We start from the raw sequence: 8,950 nt of genomic DNA on the forward strand, positions 1-8,950 counted from the left end.
ATATAGTACTTGTGTTTTGTCTCTTTAAATTGTATATATGTATATAGTACTTGTGTTTTATCTCTTTAAATTGTATATATGTATATAATACTTGTTTTATCTCTTTAAATTGTATATATGTATATAATACTTGTGTTTTGTCTCTTTAATTTGTATATATGTATATAGTACTTGTGTTTTGTCTCTTTAAATTGTATATATGTATATAGTACTTGTGTTTTGTCTCTTTAATTTGTATATATGTATATAGTACTTGTGTTTTGTCTCTTTAAATTGTATATATGTATATAGTACTTGTGTTTTGTCTCTTTAAATTGTATATATGTATATAGTACTTGTGTTTTATGTCTTTAAATTGTATATATGTATATAGTACTTGTGTTTATCTCTTTAAATTGTATATATGTATATAATACTTGTTTTATCTCTTTAAATTGCATATATGTATATAATACTTGTGTTTTGTCTCTTTAATTTGTATATATGTATATAGTACTTGTGTTTTGTCTCTTTAAATTGTATATATGTATATAATACTTGTGTTTTGTCTCTTTAAATTGTATATATGTATATAGTACTTGTGTTTTGTCTCTTTAAATTGTATATATGTACAGTATATAGTACTTGTGTTTTATCTCTTTAAATTGTATATATGTATATAGTACTTGTGTTTTGTCTCTTTAAATTGTATATATGTATATAATACTTGTGTTTTGTCTCTTTAAATTGTATATATGTATATAGTACTTGTGTTTTGTCTCTTTAAATTGTATATATGTATATAATACTTGTGTTTTGTCTCTTTAAATTGTATATATGTATATAGTACTTGTGTTTTGTCTCTTTAAATTGTATATATGTATATAATACTTGTGTTTTATCTCTTTAAATTGTATATATATATATAGTACTTGTGTTTTGTCTCTTTAAATTGTATATATGTATATAGTACTTGTGTTTTGTCTCTTTAAATTGTATATATGTATATAGTACTTGTGTTTTGTCTCTTTAAATTGTATATATGTATATAGTACTTGTGTTTTATCTCTTTAAATTGTATATATGTATATAATACTTGTTTTATCTCTTTAAATTGTATATATGTATATAATACTTGTGTTTTGTCTCTTTAATTTGTATATATGTATATAGTACTTGTGTTTTGTCTCTTTAAATTGTATATATGTATATAGTACTTGTGTTTTGTCTCTTTAAATTGTATATATGTATATAGTACTTGTGTTTTATGTCTTTAAATTGTATATATGTATATAGTACTTGTGTTTATCTCTTTAAATTGTATATATGTATATAATACTTGTTTTATCTCTTTAAATTGCATATATGTATATAATACTTGTGTTTTGTCTCTTTAATTTGTATATATGTATATAGTACTTGTGTTTTGTCTCTTTAAATTGTATATATGTATATAATACTTGTGTTTTGTCTCTTTAAATTATATATATGTATATAGTACTTGTGTTTTGTCTCTTTAAATTGTATATATGTACAGTATATAGTACTTGTGTTTTATCTCTTTAAATTGTATATATGTATATAGTACTTGTGTTTTGTCTCTTTAAATTGTATATATGTATATAATACTTGTGTTTTGTCTCTTTAAATTGTATATATGTATATAGTACTTGTGTTTTGTCTCTTCAAATTGTATATATGTATATAATACTTGTGTTTTATCTTTTTAAATTGTATATATGTATATAGTACTTGTGTTTTTCTCTTTAAATTGTATATATGTATATAGTACTTGTGTTTTATCTCTTTAAATTGTATATATGTATATAGTACTTGTGTTTTATCTCTTTAAATTGTATATATGTATATAGTACTTGTGTTTTATGTCTTTAAATTGTATATATGTATATAATACTTGTTTTATCTCTTTAAATTGCATATATGTATATAGTACTTGTGTTTTATCTCTTTGAATTGTATATATGTATAAAGTACTTGTGTTTTGTCTCTTTAAATTGTATATATGTATATAGTACTTGTGTTTTTCTCTTTAAATTGTATATATGTATATAGCACTTGTGTTTTATCTCTTTAAATTGTATATATGTATATAGTACTTGTGTTTTGTCTCTTTAAATTGTATATATGTATATAGTACTTGTGTTTTGTCTCTTTAAATTGTATATATGTATATAGTACTTGTGTTTTGTCTCTTTAAATTGTATATATGTATATAGTACTTGTGTTTTGTCTCTTTAAATTGTATATATGTATATAGTACTTGTGTTTTATCTCTTTAAATTGTATATATGTATATAGTACTTGTGTTTTGTCTCTTTAAATTGTTTTCATGTTGAATGGCCATTCAACTCAGTGTGTGTGTATATACATCTGCTGTCCATCATTGTGTGTATATATCTGCTGTCCATCATTGTGTGTATATATCTGCTGTCCGTCATTGTGTGTGTATATATATCTGCTGTCCATCATTGTGTGTATATATATCTGCTGTCCATCATTGTGTGTATATATCTGCTGTCCATCATTGTGTGTATATATCTGCTGTCCATCATTGTATGTGTATATTTGCTGTCCATCATTGTGTGTGTATATCTGCTGTCCATCATTGTGTGTATATATCTGCTGTCCATCATTGTGTGTGTATATCTGCTGTCCATCATTGTGGGTATATACATCTGCTGTCCATCATTGTGTGTATATATCTGCTGTCCGTCATTGTGTGTATATATCTGCTGTCCGTCATTGTGTGTATATATCTGCTGTCCATCATTGTGTGTATATATCTGCTGTCCATCATTGTGTGTATATATCTGCTGTCCATCATTGTGTGTGTATATCTGCTGTCCATCATTGTGTGTATATATCTGCTGTCCATCATTGTGTGTGTATATCTGCTGTCCATCATTGTGTGTGTATATCTGCTGTCCATCATTGTGTGTGTATATCTGCTGTCCATCATTGTGTGTATATATCTGCTGTCCATCATTGTGTGTATATATCTGCTGTCCATCATTGTGTGTATATATCTGCTGTCCATCATTGTGTGTGTATATCTGCTGTCCATCATTGTGTGTATATATATATCTGCTGTCCATCATTGTGTGTATATATCTGCTGTCCGTCATTGTGTGTGTATATCTGCTGTCCGTCATTGTGTGTGTATATCTGCTGTTCGTCATTGTGTGTGTATATCTGCTGTCCGTCATTGTGTGTGTATATCTGCTGTCCATCATTGTGTGTGTATATCTGCTGTCCATCATTGTGTGTATATATCTGCTGTCCATCATTGTGTGTGTATATCTGCTGTCCATCATTGTGTGTATATATATCTGCTGTCCATCATTGTGTGTGTATATCTGCTGTCCATCATTGTGTGTGTATATATCTGCTGTCCATCATTGTGTGTGTATATCTGCTGTCCATCATTGTGTGTATATATCTGCTGTCCATCATTGTGTGTGTATATCTGCTGTCCGTCATTGTGTGTGTATATCTGCTGTCCGTCATTGTGTGTGTATATCTGCTGTCCGTCATTGTGTGTGTATATCTGCTGTCCGTCATTGTGTGTGTATATCTGCTGTCCGTCATTGTGTGTGTATATCTGCTGTCCGTCATTGTGTGTGTATATCTGCTGTCCATCATTGTGTGTGTGTATATCTGCTGTCCATCATTGTGTGTGTATATCTGCTGTCCATCATTGTGTGTATATATCTGCTGTCCATCATTGTGTGTGTGTATATATCTGCTGTCCATCATTGTGTGTGTATATCTGCTGTCCATCATTGTGTGTATATATCTGCTGTCCATCATTGTGTGTATATATCTGCTGTCCATCATTGTGTGTATATATCTGCTGTCCGTCATTGTGTGTGTATATATCTGCTGTCCGTCATTGTGTGTATATATCTGCTGTCCGTCATTGTGTGTATATATCTGCTGTCCGTCATTGTGTGTATATATCTGCTGTCCGTCATTGTGTGTATATATCTGCTGTCATCATTGTGTGTATATATCTGCTGTCCATCATTGTGTGTATATATCTGCTGTCCATCATTGTGTGTATATATATCTGCTGTCCATCATTGTGTGTGTATATCTGCTGTCCATCATTGTGTGTGTATATATCTGCTGTCCATCATTGTGTGTGTATATCTGCTGTCCATCATTGTGTGTGTATATCTGCTGTCCATCATTGTGTGTGTATATCTGCTGTCCGTCATTGTGTGTGTATATCTGCTGTCCGTCATTGTGTGTGTATATCTGCTGTCCGTCATTGTGTGTGTATATCTGCTGTCCGTCATTGTGTGTGTATATCTGCTGTCCGTCATTGTGTGTGTATATCTGCTGTCCATCATTGTGTGTGTATATCTGCTGTCCATCATTGTGTGTGTGTATATCTGCTGTCCATCATTGTGTGTGTATATCTGCTGTCCATCATTGTGTGTGTATATCTGCTGTCCATCATTGTGTGTATATATCTGCTGTCCATCATTGTGTGTATATATCTGCTGTCCATCATTGTGTGTATATATCTGCTGTCCGTCATTGTGTGTGTATATATCTGCTGTCCGTCATTGTGTGTATATATCTGCTGTCCGTCATTGTGTGTATATATCTGCTGTCCGTCATTGTGTGTATATATCTGCTGTCCGTCATTGTGTGTATATATCTGCTGTCATCATTGTGTGTATATATCTGCTGTCCATCATTGTGTGTATATATCTGCTGTCCATCATTGTGTGTATATATCTGCTGTCCATCATTGTGTGTGTATATATCTGCTGTCCATCATTGTGTGTATATATATATCTGCTGTCCATCATTGTGTGTATATATATATCTGCTGTCCATCATTGTGTGTGTATATCTGCTGTCCATCATTGTGTGTATATATCTGCTGTCCATCATTGTGTGTGTATATCTGCTGTCCATCATTGTGTGTATATATATCTGCTGTCCATCATTGTGTGTGTATATCTGCTGTCCATCATTGTGTGTGTATATCTGCTGTCCATCATTGTGTGTATATATATCTGCTGTCCATCATTGTGTGTATATATCTGCTGTCCATCATTGTGTGTATATATCTGCTGTCCATCATTGTGTGTGTATATATATCTGCTGTCCATCATTGTGTGTATATATCTGCTGTCCATCATTGTGTGTATATATCTGCTGTCCATCATTGTGTGTATATATATCTGCTGTCCATCATTGTGTGTATATATATCTGCTGTCCATCATTGTGTGTATATATATCTGCTGTCCATCATTGTGTGTATATATCTGCTGTCCATCATTGTGTGTGTGTGTATATCTGCTGTCCATCATTGTGTGTGTATATCTGCTGTCCATCATTGTGTGTGTATATCTGCTGTCCATCATTGTGTGTATATATCTGCTGTCCATCACTAATTCTTTAATACATGCTGTCAACCAAACTACAATTCAAGCTTTGCCTCTCTCTACAAGTTGAAACTAGTCTTCTGTTCCTAGCCCATAAAACCCCATATATATATTTATTGCATTGCTTTGTAGCACGTATAGGTTACATTTACTTATATAGCCCTAAATCACTAGTGTCTCAAAGGGCTGCACAAACCACTACGACATCCTCGGTAGGCCCACATAAGGGCAAGGAAAACTCACACCCAGTGGGACGTCGGTGACAATAATGACCCAGTGGGACGTCGGTGACAATGATGACTATGAGAAACCTTGGAGAGGACGAAAGCAATGGATGTCGAGCGGGTCTAACATGATACTGTGAAAGTTCAATCCACAATGGATCCAACACAGCAGCGAGAGTCCCGTTCACAGCGGAGGCAGCAGGAAACCATCCCAAGCGGAGGCGGATCAGCAGCGCAGAGATGTCCCCAGCCGATACACAGGCGAGCAGTACATGGTCACCGGATCGGACCGGACCACCTCCACAAGGGAGAGTGGGACATAGGAGAAAAAGAAAACTAACAGCAGATCAACTGGTCTAAAAAGGGAGTCTATTTAAAGGCTAGAGTATACAAATTAGTTTTAAGGTGAGACTTAAATGCTTCTACTGAGGTAGCATCTCCAACTGTTACCGGGAGGGAATTCCAGAGTACTGGAACCCGAAATGAAAACGCTCTATAGCCCGCAGACTTTTTTTGGGTTTTGGGAATCACTAATAAGCCGGTGTCCTTTGAAGGCAGATTTCTTGCCGGGATATGTGGTACAATACAATCGGCAAGATAGGATGGAGCTAGACCGTGTAGTATTTTATACGTAAGTAGTAAAACCTTAAAGTCACATCTTAAGTGCACAGGAAGCCAGTGCAGGTGAGCCAGCATAGGTATATATGTATGTATATATGTATATAAAGGTATATACAGTATAGGTATATATGTATGTTTATATGTATATAAAGGTATATACAGTATAGGTATATATGTATGTATGTATGTTTATAAAGGTATATACAGTATAGGTATATATGTATATAAAGGTATATACAGTATAGGTATATATGTATGTTTATAAAGGTATATACAGTATAGGTATATTTGTATATAAAGGTATATACAGTATAGGTATATATGTATGTATATATGTATATAAAGGTATATACAGTATAGGTATATATGTATGTATATATGTTTATAAAGGTATATACAGTATAGGTATATATGTATGTATATATGTATATAAAGGTATATACTGTATAGGTATATATGTATATAAAGGTATATACAGTATAGGTATATATGTATATAAAGGTATATACAGTATAGGTATAAATGTATGTATATATGTATATAAAGGTATATACAGTATAGGTATATATGTATGTATATATGTATATAAAGGTATATACAGTATAGGTATATATGTATGTATATATGTATATAAAGGTATATACAGTATAGGTATATATGTATGTATATATGTATATAAAGGTATATACAGTATAGGTATATATGTATGTATATATGTATATAAAGGTATATACAGTATAGGTATATATGTATGTATATATGTATATAAAGGTATATATAGTATAGGTATATATGTATGTATATATGTATATAAAGGTATATACAGTATAGGTATATATGTATGTATATATGTATATAAAGGTATATACAGTACAGGCGTAATGTGATCAAACTTCCTTGTTCTTGTCAAAAGTCTAGCAGCCGCATTTTGTACCAACTGTAATCTTTTAATGCTAGACATGGGGAGACCCCAAAATAATAGGTTACAGTAATGGAGACGAGACGTAACAAACGCATGGATAATGATCTCAGCGTCTTTAGTGGACATGATGTCAACGATGTCAATATATATTGCAAAAGACATCAAATCGAAATCAATTAAAAACACAATGATTTGAAAAAAAAATCATAGGGCTGGGCTGTAAAACAATATAGTATATATAATGATAAACACATAGCTGATGTTAAAAAAATAGGAAAGTGGGGGGGCAGACTTATGAAGAGGTAACGTGCGCCCTCCTGTGGACTTCTGCCGCAATTGCAAACAAAGAATATTCATTATTTCCAAGTGTGCTTTGTTTAGAGAATAATAAATACATGTTTAGTGTGTGTGTCAGGACTTTGACTTGGATTGATTTTGCTTCTTTGATGCAGAGGGAATTTGGAACGAGCCAGGCGAGAATGTGAGTACATGATTAATTTAATGATATACTATAATAAAAAAAAAAAAGCAAACAAAGGGCGCTCACAAGGAGGTACGAATACTAGGCTACAAAATACAAACATGAAACAAAAACACTTGCTCGATGGCATGAATAATAATGAACTATAAACTAAAACAACGCGATGGCATGGTTATGATCAACAAAAACAAAACACTTACTGTGACCAAACAAAGGGGCATGAAAGCAAGGTGCGTGGCAGGTGATCGGGGCCATGAGGGTGGCATGTGGCAAGTAGTGTGGCAAGTAGTGTGGCAAGTAGTGTAGCAAGTAGTGTAGCAACTAGTGTAGCAACTAGTGTGCAAGTAGTGTGGCAAGTAGTGTAGCAAGTAGTGTGGCAAGTAGTGTAGCAAGTAGTGTAGCAAGTAGTGTGGCAAGTAGTGTGGCAAGTAGTGTAGCAACTAGTGTGGCAAGTAGTGTGGCAAGTAGTGTGGCAAGTAGTGTGGCAAGTAGTGTGGCAAGTAGTGTAGCAAGTAGTGTGGCAAGTAGTGTGGCAAGTAGTGTAGCAAGTAGTGTGGCAAGTAGTGTGGCAAGTAGTGTAGCAAGTAGTGTGGCAAGTAGTGTGGCAAGTAGTGTAGCAAGTAGTGTAGCAAGTAGTGTGGCAAGTAGTGTGGCAAGTAGTGTGGCAAGTAGTGTGGCAAGTAGTGTGGCAAGTAGTGTGGCAAGTAGTGTGGCAAGTAGTGTAGCAAGTAGTGTGGCAAGTAGTGTGGCAAGTAGTGTAGCAAGTAGTGTGGCAAGTAGTGTGGCAAGTAGTGTGGCAAGTAGTGTAGCAAGTAAGCAGCATGCAAGGCACAAGCAAAGTTCCCAGGCCGATGAACAGAAAACAAATGACTTAAATAGTGACTATGATGATGAGAAACAGGTGTGGGGCTGAGGGCAGGGGCGTGACTTGGAGACCAGGTGGAAACTAATGAGTAACTATGGAAACCAACAAAACCAGGAAGTGCAAAAACGGGAAACAGGAGTCCAAAAACAAAACATAACATGATCAAACATAAACCCAGATTAACAGACATGACAGAATGAATATTAAATATATGATCAGTATATAAATATTAAATACATGTTTAGTATATTAGTATTAAATACATGTTCAGTGTTTGAATAATAAATACATGTTTAATGTATGAATATTAAATACATGTTTAGTGTTTGAATAATAAATACATGTTTAGTGTATGAATAATATATTCAGGTTTAGTGTATGAATAAAAATATCTGTTCTCTCACTATTATGTTAGATCCACAATGGACTGG

The sequence above is a fragment of the Nerophis ophidion genome, unplaced genomic scaffold, assembly GCF_033978795.1.
Source record: "Nerophis ophidion isolate RoL-2023_Sa unplaced genomic scaffold, RoL_Noph_v1.0 HiC_scaffold_32, whole genome shotgun sequence".
Classification (NCBI taxonomy): Eukaryota; Metazoa; Chordata; class Actinopteri; order Syngnathiformes; family Syngnathidae; genus Nerophis; species Nerophis ophidion.